This window comes from Mesoplodon bidens, assembly GCF_964165515.1.
Source record: "Mesoplodon bidens genome assembly, chromosome: 14".
Lineage (NCBI taxonomy): Eukaryota > Metazoa > Chordata > Mammalia > Artiodactyla > Ziphiidae > Mesoplodon > Mesoplodon bidens.
The window spans coordinates 88,414,872-88,429,244 of record NC_138170.1 but is presented as its reverse complement, the minus strand read 5'-3'; positions in this window follow the sequence as shown (position 1 = coordinate 88,429,244).

Sequence of the window (14,373 nt, the reverse complement as noted above, 5' to 3'; positions counted from 1 at the left end):
CCACAAACAGCTTAAATGCATGAACATTTCTTAGGTAAAAACTTCTTCTGTGTCATGTTGATTTTTGGAGTGTTGGCAGTTTTAGAAAATTATGTTTCCATTTGTCATCTACTCGCCGCTCCTGGTCCCTGAGTCTGTGTTCGTCGCACGCAGGCATCAGTATAATTAGATACCCCGTGCATTGGGCTTTGAGTGGCTTGATTTCAGTGTGGTTTTCCATTAATGTTTCAGCCTTGTAAGAATTTCCGGGGTGGATAAAGTTTACTTGTTTGAGCCTCGGTGGTGTTTCTCCCGCGTGACAGCAGAGGCGCCCATGAACTTCCACAGAACTGGATGCGGGTCAGAACGAACGTGGGTGTCTGCCCACTGCGCCAGCGCTCGGGGTCACTGCCGCCCGGGGCCCACGTTCTGACACCACCTCTGTGTTTGCAAAGCCAGTCTGCCCTGCGTGTGGGGAGCTGCTCTGTGTCACTGCCTGCAACTCCGACTGGTCTCCCACAGCCCGTGCTGACAAACTGACAAAGGGGCAACGCTGTAGGACAGGCCGTTCGGTCCCGGTGCCCGCTTCCCCGGGGAGGGCATCCCCGCGGCCGACCGCGGTGCCCTGGCTCGGCTGACAGCACAACCTCCACCCCACCCCGTTCATCCCCACTGCACAGCACGTCCTGGCCAGGCGCGGCCTCCGGCTCCAAGGGCCCACCCCCCAGGGAGATAGAAACGGGCCACACAGGACATACAGCCGCGCTGGAGTCTGCCCTGTGACAGCGGGGGCTCCCGAGGCTGTTTGGGGGGTCACCGTCCCCTGAGCAGCTGCGGGATGTGGTCCCACTACAGGGACCCCTGGGGTCACAGTGATGCACTGACACCAGCACACGTTCAGCCCCTTGGGGTCCCCACACCGATACCCCGGCCCCCTGGACGCTCATCTCAGGTCCAGATTTCAGACCAAAGTCTGAGAGTAAGAAATAGTCACTTAGCAACGTTCACATTTTTTTCTGAAGAAAGGTGGGGATAGAACGAGATAATATAGATAAAGTGCCTGCCCCGTACTATGTGCTTAATAGATTTTACCATCTGAGGTCAATTTAGAGGTTCTCTGTGAACAGAATCCCTGTCTTCACGTTATCCAGCCCCCCAGGGGGCCCCAGTGGAGGGTCCCAGGGTCAGCGGAGGACATGGCACTGGGACTTGGGCCCAGGACTTCTCAGCGGACACGTTTCTAAGGAAAAGTCAGTGAAGGATTGACCTGAACCTTCCCTTGGCCCGGGTAGGGAATATTGATGACCTTGGGCTCCATCCGACTTGGTCACTGCAGCGACTTCCCAACCTTGATGGGACTGCCAGTTTAAAAAGGCAAGAAGTACTTCTGCATATTTCCTGTTTTGTGCAAGTAGCTACATCTCTTTCATTTCTCTGTACTTTCTTATTCTTTATTGTTTTCATTTTATTTCAAGAGATGGAATACATTCATGCTCTGTCAAGAGAGCCCCAAGGAATTTAGAAGCCTTTTTATGTGAAGGAGAAAGGCAATAGAAAATAAATAAATAAAAACTTGGGAAACTTTAAAATTCTACTTTTATGATGAGAGAAGCTGAGAGAAGCTGAGAGCAACGGTACAGTGAAGTTTGCATCTCTGTCCGTAAGTTATGCCATGTTTTCCCCCATGTCCATAATGCAAATAATCCAGCAAATTAACATCTCACAGGAAGGCTTGTTTACCTTCCGTTGAAAATCTAGCAGCTCTCATGCATTTTAAGTGAAGCCTCTGGTATTCTGTCATCAAGCTCCGCTCCTCACCACCCATTCATCACGGGGCATTAGATAAGTTTACTCCAGCTGCCCCCCTCCCCACCCCATAAAGGCTGACTGTGTGCTTCTGACCAATGAGGAGTGTCCTCTGAGGTCTCTGAAACATCCTCTGGTGGTGAAGCCCTTGTAGGAGCTCAGGTAAGTGGGTTGCAGGCCACGTTACTGATTTATATGTGCTCTTTGTTTTTATGGGATCTGATTCCATTTTGGAAATTGACTTGTGGGGCTGGGTTCCCGCACAGACACGAGCTCTCAGCTGCAGACTAGGGTCCTCCTCCTCCTCCTGGGACGCCAGCCCATGCTGGTCATGTAGGGCAGGAGACCCAGGCCACCACAGGGATGAGACATCGCAGTCCACACCTTGGGAGCCCTGCTGTTTGGGGAGATTTCAAACTGATACAAGGAAACGGTGCCCCATACACGGTGAAGGTCCGTGCCCCGGGCTCAGCCCTGGTGGTTGGCGAGCAGGCCAGGAGATGCCTTGGCCAGGATCTGACTCCCAGTCCCTGTGACCTGGGCACATCACCCACCTCCCCTGGCCTCAGGTTCCTCACGTGTGAAAGGGGAGAACACCCAGATCAGCTCCGTAGCAATAATATTCTTTCTGTTTAATCGTGTCTGTTCAGGTTCAGAGCCAAGACGGGCACAGCGGGATAGCAAACAACATAACTTTCTTCCCAATGTAGATGACACTCATGAACAGATGTGGAGCATTTCAAGGAGAAGGGGGTGGAAGGGAGCTACAGGTCCCCGGGAGGACCGAGGGAGAGTCTTGAATTGTGAGTCTGATTAAAAAACACGAAAGTGCTGGTGACACGTGTGGTGTTGGTGCCTCGATGGCATCGGGTTTGATCGCAACAATCATCCTGCAGGGAACACACAGACGGCCGCCCAGACCCCGGGGAGCCTCTGCCCTACCCAGGGACCGAGATGCACGTGAGCAGCGGCTGGAGGCCCCGTTCCCCCCGGACTTGGGGAAAAGCCCCTGAAATAAGGAAGATGAGGGCACCCAAGACGATTCACGAGCTTCCTGTTTCTGAAACCTCCCCAGGGAATATCTCTGGCTTTCACAGAGCTGTGGTCTATGCTGGTTGTTACTCTTTTCTGAGTTGAAAAAAAGCCCTAATTTCAGTAGGAACAGAGGACCCATCAGCATCAACACGAGATGCCTGCAGAAAAACAGGCCGAGGGTGTTTGCCCCCAAAAGAAGCAACTTCCTGGATTTCCCTTTATAAACCAAAGAGAGGGGCCCCAGTGTCCCCCACGAGGAAACCTTTAACTCCTATTTTCTCTGGAAGAGGATCACATCTCTGTGGAATTCTGGATTCTCCTGAGACCGGTTTGCTCTTCACTTAGGGTGAGGGACACATGGCCACCTATTAAGGAATTGTTTGGTAATACCTGCTGGTCTGCAGTCTTTTCAGTGGAAACTCACGCAGTAAGTGAACATCATAGATACCGTGTCTGGGCCGTGGTTACCCTCGATGAAGCTGCAAGGCAGTGGGAGTTGATGATGTTCTCCTGGTCTGTGCAGCCCCGTCAGATACGCTGCAGGGGCCTGAGTCTCAGACATTCTTCAGTGTTTTTGTTGGAAAACCACGTTGCCTTTTCCTGACAATAAATACCTTTATTTCTAAAGGATCCTCAAGGTTAATATTTCCGACTTTTCTAAGACAACTATAAAATGGGTCTGTCATTAATAAGGAAGGTGACACTTCATTAACCAGTCCTGTCACACACCTCAACCTCAAAGATCCCCCCTCTTCACGGCTCCCCACCTCTTCATTCTCCCGAGCAGCCAGGGTCAGCGTCCAAAGCACAGGAGAGGCTGGAGGGCAAACCGAGAGCTGGAGCTGAATCCTTGTCAGGTCATCAGACACCCACCCGCAGCCAGAACGGCCAATGGTCAAGAACATTCCAACATGACAGACAGCACAGCAGGGACACGGGGCCCAGATAAAGCCCTGTGCCCAAGCGCTGGCCCTGCTCCCGGGCAGCAGCGCAGAGCTCCTCGGGGCTCTGCGTCCATCCCCGGCACCCGGAAAGCCAAGATGTGCCGACGTGCCCATTCTCTGCTTTCCAGGGAGAATGAACTCAGCCTGCCCGATATTCTAGGCTGTGTGACCTGCGGACAAGAACACAGGAAGAGGTCAGAATGTTCCTGTTGTTAATCGCATTCTTTTGCTCACTTGCAGCAATCGTTCACTCGTTTGAGCCTCACAACAACATAAGTTTTGTGGACGTAACTTTATCGCCCACTTTAGGCCGAGGCCCAGAGAGGGGAACTAAGTGCCCAAGGTCAGGGCCGGGTGGGGTGTGGCCCTAAGCCCCAGGGCTCTCTGATCCGGGCACCATGACAGCCACCGAGGCTGAGGCTCTCAGCTGGTGAGGAGAGGTAAAGGTGAGCGTTTTGAAACACTAAAATGAAATTGAAAACTGAGAAGAAGTTTTTTCAGGTAATTAGGAGGCGTTTGGCAGATCAATGCAATAAAACGGGTAGGGTCTACTTCGCACACTGTGTCCTCGTGATCACGATGAAACCCCTCACGCGCCTTTAAGGCCGGGTGGCGTGAGGGCTTCTTTACATCCCAACAGCCAACTTCTCCCTTCATCTTGAGAGCAAAGGATATCACTGCTCACACATCCTGCGATGAAGACATAATGAAGCCAAGGCCATTTCCAGGGGACTTAAAGTCTGAAATGCATCAAGTCCTTTAAATGGAAAACTTGCCCTTTATATGATAATTAGCTCAGTTCAAAGAACAACTCCACTGTCTACAGGATAAGAAATAATTGAGAAGATATATTAGACACTTCACGGCTTAAAACGAAACCCCTGGCTTGCAGGGGACTCGGAAGCCTGTCTCTGCTCCTGCCGGCTAGAAAGAGCATTCCATGGAATAAAATGAAATTGGTTTATGTTTCCTCAGTAATCATATCTGACAGAATAATTTTTCAGTAGCAAATGGAAATGGTAAACATTTAGGCGATATAAACAATTCTGAAGTACCTACCCACAGCGTCACCCTCCCTCCTTGGAGGAGCTTTGGCTTCTATTTTAGAGCCACAAGTGAAGTAAATTCTTTATAGAAAGTCAGCTCACAATATCTTTATTAATTATGAATGGTAAGGTTATATTAATGTTTTGTGTTTCAACGTATTACAAAGATATCTCCACTCTAAGAGAATGTTTCTGTGGATGAACTTGGACGTCCTACAGCTACTTAGTACTTGGAAAGAAAGCATATGTGAGCCTGTGCCTGTCCTGCAGGAAACCCAGAGTTAGAGCTTGCTCTGATTTCAACAGCCATCTTCACCCTGTATTTATTTTTAGAACAACTGGTTTTCTTTTTTCACGATGTGATTCTTAGATTCTAAATAGCTGAATAAACTTTTACTGAAAATAACGTGTTATAACATAAACACATTTACATTTCAGCACCATGCAGCACACGCTCCTCCGCATGGAACCTTCCCGATCCCACAACAGAGGACCAGTCCCGTCTGTCCCACTGACCGTGCTCCCTCCTTGGGACATGCCTGCCCGTACGCAGCTCTCCCTGTAAACTGCTTTATGGGAGCCTTTGGATCTGGCCCTTTTCTGATGCTCTGGCCAGTGTTCTTTCCCCTGCGATCAGAGATGATTGTGCCTTTTCTCCTTCCCGTCCTGATTCTCTGGAATCACGTGTGTTAATCAGCATCCTTGGAGAGACCACCTCTGTCATCTTAATCCTGGTAAATCATGAAAATCCCCTCTTCCTGCGAGGTCTGTCCCCACGACACTGATTCTGTGTGTCTGCGGTAGGACTCGGGGACCTATTTTAAGAACAGGTCTCCTCGGGGCTTCCCTGATGGCGCAGTGGTTAAGAATCCACCTGCCAATGCAAGGGACAAGGGTTCTAGCCCTGGTCCAGGAAGATCCCACATGCCGCAGAGCAGCTAAGCCCACAAGCCACAACTACTGAGCCCACGAGCCACAGCTACTGAAGCCCGCACACGTAGAGCCTGTGCTCTGTAACAAGAGAAGACACCACAACGAGAAGCCCGCGCACCACGACGAAGAGTAGCCCCCGCTCGCCGCAACTAGAGAAAGCCCGCGCACAGCAACGAAGACCTAATGCCACCAAAAATAAATAAACAAAAATTAAAAAAAAAAAAGAATAGATCTTCTCGTCAAGGCGGGCACTTCACAGGCGGCTACAGAGCCACCTTAGCCGTGATTAAGCGATGATTCTCATAAGTGGACACTGCCAGGTGGCTTTCCTTTTCCATCTAACTTGCAGCGAAATTATTTAAGTTTGGAAGAAATACAATGATTTGGTATAAATATGTCTTTTACTACTTGACAATGAAAATGCAAGTGACTATTTTAATGACTATTTTATTAGTACTCACACAAAGATTAGAATTCCCTCAGTCACTGGACGGTGTCACCTGATTATAAAATACAAGCAGGATTGCAGGAGTTTGGGGATCAAAATCCCGAGCCTTCTGGGGTCCAGGCTCAGTGTTTGCTTCTCGATACCCTAACTAATAGCCACACAGGCTGAAGTGCATAGATTTCGACAATTGTGAAATTAATTTTCCCTGAAACTGCCCAGAAGATTACTTTACTCTATCAATTCTTCATAAAAAGTCATTATGATTAACTTTTCCATTTATTTCTAGCTGTGCCTGATGCATATTTCAAAACAGGCGCTTGAACTGATTTTGTCCTATGAAGCCAGCAGTACTTCAAAAAAAATATGTAATATAACCTGTGAATGTCTATTTTGGGCCATGATTTCTACCCTCAGAAAAATATGGTGCATTCAATATGGCTCTTGAAAGCATTTTTAAAAGTTCTTTCTCTCTGGAAAAAAAATCTCATAACTATGAATAATCTCTTTTTCCATTACAGTGGCATGACATCTATCTTTGCAGATTAAAAATGGGAAACAGCTGGCAACACATTGCTCAGGCAAGACCACAGCTGTTTTAGCAGAATGTCATTTGCTAAGTTTGAGCAACAGGATCGGGCCATCGGAGCCAGTGATACCCTCCCCCCGCCCAGAGCATCAGGAAGACCCCACTTCTACACTGACTCACCCCACTTCCCCCATCAAAACAATAACCAGTAAGAGTCCTCCATGGCATTGAGGTGAGACTTTTTTAGGCTACTTATACAAAATGAACATAAAGTGGTAATACTTTTCCACCTGTAAAGTAAAATACTTTCTGATGTTCAAAACTAGTCTTTGTAGGGCTGGGATTGCTTGGGGCTTTGTGGCTGTACACACTTTTCCTGCAAATGGATTTTGAATGTATTTTAAGTGACTCTTCAACCAGGAAGAGCTACACCCTCACAGTGCACCTGCCAGAGGTGTCAGGAGGAAAAAGCCTGATTCTTGACCCTAAAGAGTCACCACGATCCTTGTGGGGAAACAAAACGTTCACACACAGAGAGTCACAGGTCAAGGTGCAGTAAAGAAGGAGGGGTCTGCTCAGCCAGACGGGTGGGAACCACCAGTGCTTTTCACTGAAAGCTTTACTGGCCGTATGGACATTACGAATCCTCTAGACATGACCCAAAGTCTCTGATAGAGAGATAGACGTCGATAGATCAATAGGTCGATAGGTAAATAGACAGTAGGTAGATGATCAACAGATGATAGCTACATGGGTGGATAGGCCGCCATAGGCACTGATGTACCGAACCCCACGGATGCTGAGTCGGAAGTGGCGCTGGTCTGGGCCTTCCGCAGCCACAGCGCTGGGCAATCTGTTAACGGGAGTTTGATCCCAGGTCTCCTAATTCCGCGCCGAGTTCTGGGCTTGGGGGAGGTGAGGGAACCTGCCCATCCGGAGCCTCCCCTCCCGCCGCCCCACCATTCCCTCAGGCCTCCAGACCCTGTCCCCCGCCCGGCCTCCTCCTCCCCTCCCCTCCCCGCTCCGTGTTCAGTCTCCTCTTTCCTAGCTCTGCACCCTTTTCGGCACAACAGGCCAGGAGGCAGTCAGGTAAGAGGCCCTCCAGGAGAGCCCCCTGCAGCGCAGCCGCGGGGTGACCGCATCTCTGCGCATACTGTGACGTCCGTCCAGATCCCCCATCTCCTGCGGACTTTCCCCCTGCGGCGGCTCCAGGATGCCCTCCAGGCTGTGCTGACCAGGATTGCGCCCGGTCTGCGCCACGCCAGGAGCACTGAACAGGCCACGGATGGGCTCGAAGTGTCTGAGCCAGAACTCAGGGCACTGGGCCGTCCCACCCCCTGCGAGGACTGCAATGCGGGGCGCGGGCCTCGAGGGGGAGCGCCCCCCATGGACCCCGAGGACAACGAGGGAGCGGAGGGATTCCACGCGGGGGTCGCGGGCGCTCTCCTCTCGCTCAGACGAGTTCCCGCAGTGACGCGCACAGAGGAGCCGTGGGTGAGCCTCAGCCGTGCCTGCAGCTGGAAACCCGCTCGGGGACCTGGGGGCCTCTGGGCCTCCCTGTCCTTCCCTAGAGCGCCAGGCGCTGCAAACGACTCTGCAAATGTCGGCAATGTAAGGTATTAAAAAAAGGGCGTTTTCCATGTGTGTCACCTGTTCTCTGTTCCCCCTGTGGAGACCCCGGGCCCCCAGCATCCCACCCGTCCAGTCAGCCCAGGGCCCTCGGCCAGAATCAGACACTCTCCTCCCAGACGTTTCCAACACGCAGCCCTCGATTCCTGTCCTAACAGGATATTTGAAAGTTACCACAAGACTCTTGGACCAAGTTAGGCTAAATTTCATTGTGTTTAGTGTTTCAATACCTCCACACTTTATTTGCTCCCTGTGTATTTACTATATAATCTTCCTATTTTTCCACGTCTATAGACTAAATTATTGCTAAATCACTTCAAGTCACAGCAGCCTAAGAATTGACTTTCATCTTTGGACACATCTCCCTACGGAAGGGTCCACATTTTCCCATTTGGGCTCAGTGATGGCGGTTTGGCTGATATACACGTGTTGGAACAACTGCCAGGAGATTGTTGTGCAGAATTAGGGTCATTGCTGCAGTTCCCTTGGACTCCTTCTGAGCTGTTCACTCACTTTGTCCACTCACTTTTGTGAACAATTTCATTTTAAGCCATGGTCAGCACATTTATCCAGTTTTCAGTAAACACAAAGCTGGGAAGCCTAGTCTATATGTCAAGTGACGGTTATCACTCATGAATTTTGTTGCAGATTAGAAGGATGTGAGAAAATGAAAAGATAAAATAACAGGGCAAATGTGAAATCCTATGTTAACATGAAAAAACACACAACTACAAAATGGAAGAAGCTGGGTTAACTCACATTTCAACTAAAAGAATTCATGCTTTTTTTAAAAAGTGGGATCAATAGAAATAAAGGATGTTGTGACAAGAAAAGGAGAGTGCCGGCCCTGCCCATCTTAGACCCAAGTAACAGAAATACAGATAGAGAAAATTCAAGGAGAGGGTGGCACTCAGCATGGATCAGTGAGTAAAGCCCTCGGCAAAATAATTAAACAGGGACGCAGGTAAAACGCCATGAAAAGTGCTTAGTACAATGTCTTGGAACCCATGATCCTCTGGGTAGATCTCCCTAGAGCCATCTGAAGAGGACTTCGTCATGAAATTCTCATATAAAAGACTAGTGCTGGGATCTGGTGGTATTCACACGATTCCAGCTGTCATGCTGGTGATTTGAAAATTCATCTGGTAGTGGAATACTCAGGGGTCTTAGACCGGGAAGACCCAGGAGACAAGGCAGCGTCACCTGAGAAATGCGACGTAGAGCCTTGCAAATGTGTTCCCAGGACCATAGCTGCTGTTTTCTCGAGAAAAAATGCCATGACAAGAAACAAATGGAAAAACAAATCCTTTCATGACAAAGAAAACGTTGCTATTTTAGCTCTACCACCAGCATTGCAGAAGCCATTGCAAAGCTCCCCCTGTGCTTACATTTGATATTTTGTACATAAGGCCCTTGAGAGCTGTATTTTTGGTTCCTGAGTTACTTAAGATGTGGCAGCAAATAAGCCTCAGTTCTGTCAAGGATGAATTTATCCAATGTGACTTAAACAAATCCATTTTAAAGTGTAGTCATACCTCCAGAGGTAGCTTCCAAAAACCAGTAACTTTTTAATTTATCTGCAGTTGCATAAGTAAAGTCACCTCACTTGAATTCTGGAGTTTGCACTATTCACTCAACAATTCAGCAGACAGTTTCTGAGCACCGACTATGTGCAGAGTGTTTATTTAGTGCAACCAACGATAGAACCACAGGTGCTTTTCCTTCCGGTGTGGTATAGAATAGATGTATGTATACAAGTAATATCAAACTAGAGACAAAGGGATAAATAAATTTAGAGAACATGAGATCCGCTTGAAAGGAAATCTGTTTCTGGATGAAATGCCCTGAGCAAGGAATTTAAAGTATGAGCAGCTCCTGGACACACAGAGGTACTGGGCAAATGTCACCTAAGACTACTTACTTGGAATGTTCAAAGAATCACGCCTAGGGATTCTCTCTGTAACACTCCTCGAAATTGCCAAGGGCTGGGCCCACCTAAAGCCTCTGTATTAGGCAGAATCCTCGAGAGAGAAACAGAACCAGTCGCTATCAGGACACACACAGGATACACATGACATACAAAGAGCTGTAAGGTAAGGAACTGGCTCGTGTGATTTTGGAGGCTGACGAGTCCCTGGATGGTCCGGGTGAGTCAGCAAGCTTGCGACTGAGGATGAATGGATGTTTCAGGAGGAAAAAGCCCGTGTCTCAGAGTGAGGGTCGCCAGGCAGGAGGGACTCCTTCTTACTTGGGAGAACATCAGCCTTTCTGTTCGGCCCAGGCCTTCAACTGATTAGATGAGGCCCACCCACACTGGGGAGGGCCATCTGCTTTACTCAGTTAACTGTACTTAATATCATCCAAAAACACCCTGCCAGAAACCCCCAGAATTACACTGGCCCAAACATCTGAGTACTCCAGGACCCCATCATGCTGACATGTAAAATAAACCATCACAGTATTCAACAATATAAAATGAGTTAAATATCTCATGTACATCCTAAAAAGGGAATTTTATGTAGCAGTGAAAATGACATAAACTTAGAATCACATAGACAAATGTTTAACTATATTTTAGTTGAGAAAGCATAATAGAGAGTGGGCTTCAATGTATAACAGCACACCTGTAGTATAATCATATATATTATATTTAATGTAAAGTATACTCACACTCACAGGAGGAATAATATTTGAGAACATTTACACCAATGGTTATAGTTGTGTAGCAGAATTTTGAGTAACATTTCTCTGCATTTCAAAATATCTGGATTGGCTCATTTTTCTTCAAATACCTTGGATGACTTATAAGAAAAAAAAGGGGCTAATTAGGTAAAGATAACCCAACCTCCTCCATGGACACTGAGAGACATGGAGGTTTCAGAATCATTCCCTGGGCATCAAGATTTGATGAAAGCAGAGGACAGACGATGTTCCAAGGAGGGATTGGAACAGAGAGTTGCTACGGACCCTAATGGAAGCTGGAAGAGGTGCAGAGCCCAGATCCTGGTCCAGACAACGGTAGGATTAACTGTGTCCTGGAAGAACCTTTTACCAATTTCCTATGCTTTGCTCTGTACACAGCCCTGCTCTGTAACTAGTCCTGTGTCAAGGGTTTATTTCTGAGGAAATATATTCCAAACTCCTACTGAGCGTCCAAATGTGCTGAAAAGATATCCTAGTGTGAGTTCGCAAGGGCACAGAATCTTCTCAAGGCACCAAAACATTGTAAATAATATATTGCTCATTTCTGTGGTACTGATCTCACCTCCATCTGGTAAAGATAACTCATCCTAATAAAACAGCCCTGTGGCTACATCGTAAGCTCTCTAAGGGTAAGGACACAAATCAAATCAATCTTGCTTCCATTGGATCTGTACCACCGAAAACCACTCTCAGCACAAAGTAATTACTTTAAAAATATGTGATAAATTAATACAATATATTTTTAGTATTACTGTTTAAGCTCTAGATTTTCTAAACATTTTATTTACTTTTATTTCAATTCTCACAGTCCAGATGTAACAACTTGCCTCATTAATGTATGAAAAAGAAAGAAATACTATGTGTTTATTTATTTAACAAATATTCTCTGTGATTTTATTTCTGTGTTAGGTATATGCTAATTAATGAGTCTATAAAGATGAATTCAAGGGCTAAAATACTTCAAAGGCTTAGTGTCCTGAGGAAATCAACACATAAATGAACAATTACAGCACAACCAAAATCTCTTACTCAGTTCTCAGGCTGCTCAACAAATGGTACACGTTGGTTTTCTGCTTGTGTCCAAGAATTGGAGAACGGTACTGAGATGAGTGATAAGATTGCAGTTCATCCTAATGGAAGGTCTGGTCTCGCCTCCTAAAGAAGGTGTGTACGTGTGGCAGCCCTGCCCCAGTGCCTGTGAGGACAGATGCATCCCGTCCACCACCACCTCCAGTCACCTGGACCTGGTAAAGCATCAGACCAGAAAGAAGGAAATTAGTGGCACTATTTCAGGTGGGGCTTCAGGAGGTGATATGCGCGTTCAGTTTATAACTCAGTGTTTGCTGGTAAAATACCCTGGTCTTCCATCCCCGAGGGCTCATGTTCTTAACATGCTATATATCTCCTGTCTGTCTTTCTACGTACATCCGCAAGCTGCTGGAAATATATAATGAGATAAGATATATGAAACGGTTTTGTATGTGTGTGTGTCCATAAATTTGACATTTTCCAATAGTACAGATTTGATATTTTTATTTTTTCTTTGACATTTCCATTAAATCAGAGTGAAAACCTCACACTGATTCTTCTATTTATTTATTTATTTATTTATTTATTTATTTTTGTGGTACGCGGGTCTCTCACCATTGCGGCCTCTCCCGTTGCGGAGCACAGGCTCCGGACGCACAGGCTCAGCGGCCATGGCTCACGGGCCCAGCCGCTCCACGGCATGGCATGTGGGATCTTCCCGGACCGGGGCACCAACCCACGTCCCCTGCATCGGCAGGCGGACTCTCAACCACTGCGCCACCAGGGAAGCCCTGATTCTTCTATTTAAATGTTGATACTTTTAAAATAAAGTCGTGCAAAGCATTTGTAGTGAAGTCTTACTTAGTAAGGAGATCAAACTTCCGTTTGCATGAGATGAGGCAGATGGAGAGTTGTAGGCATTTTAATAAAGCCAGATATGCTTCAGGGCAGTTGGCTAATATTTGCAGAACTCCTTTTGGCTTTGGGAATTTCTCCTAGCAGTTTAACTCTATGTCTTATAACAGCAAAATATCATCAAATCAATCTTTTTGGAACAGTTTCCTTGCTTTCCTGGAAAGGGAACAGTGTTACAACAGTTACTGGTTGTAACAGCCGCTGTCAAAGGCCCAGGAATTTGACATAAAATACCTTGTGTTGGAAAACTAAAGTGAAAACATAAAGCCCTTGTTTGTTAAATGGAAAAGGTCAAAATGCTTGTGAGGATGTAAACAAAAAACACATATTAGAACATCAGGCAAGTAAATCAAGGGTTAGGGACCTTCCTTGCTCTGAAGGATATTTAGCTTCAGTGAAGTAAACTTAAGGGCACTCAGCGTGAAAGAGAGACATTTCCTTAATATCACATGGTTAACAGAAGCGGCATAACAGAAACTTCCTTCAAACATCAGCAAAAAGCCAATTTCTCCCCTAAAATGCTGTCCTGAGCAATAATAATTAAACAAGCTCAGGATTTAGGCTTTTTTTGTGGCTACCAAATAAGACAAATCAGCCTTCAAAAATCCTTGTCGAAAAAGTAAGCTATATTCCCAGATTGAGAAGGTTTATTATCAAAAAGCCTGAAAGTTATTGTCAGTTCTGGGTAAATTGTACGCCAAATTCAATCATTTGGAAAATTGTAACCACTGAACTGGGAAATCCATCCCAGCGATTGGGAGACTTGTGCTCATTGTAAGCTCTGATCCTGAAAACTGTTCACGCTGCTGTGGGGAGACCAAGGTCTACCCCCGCTCACACTGTTTCCATATTTCAAAAATGAGCTTCTACTCTGACATTTCAGTGGAACTGCCAAGTGGGAACTAATCAGGAAAAGAACCCAACACCAGCACTGCCGCCCTGGACCTCGGAGGACACCCCGAGGCAGCCGTTCCTTCTCCAGAAGGCATCGCTATTCACTGTCACCACGATGGGAAGAGACACTGATTCCCCATCTCAGCTAGATCACGATGCTGGTCCAGCGAGTTCCTCCACGCTCCAGGGCAAATCCCCAGCAGTGCAGAGGATGCAGTGAAGTCAGGATAACCCTCAAAACAGAGTCAAAGGGGCTCTCTCTCTCTCTTCTGGCCCTTAAATCTGGCCTTCCTCTGTCCAAAGCATCATGTCACTTTTCAGTATCAGTAAGACCTTTGAAGGGTTAACTCTCCTCTCTTCCCGGCTTCAGAGTTCGGGAGGTGGTGAGTGAGTCTCAGCGCCCCTGGACGGAACCAGACTAAACTCTACCAAGAAACCATTACACTTTTCCTCCCCAAAGACAAAATAGCCCAAATCAATAAACTT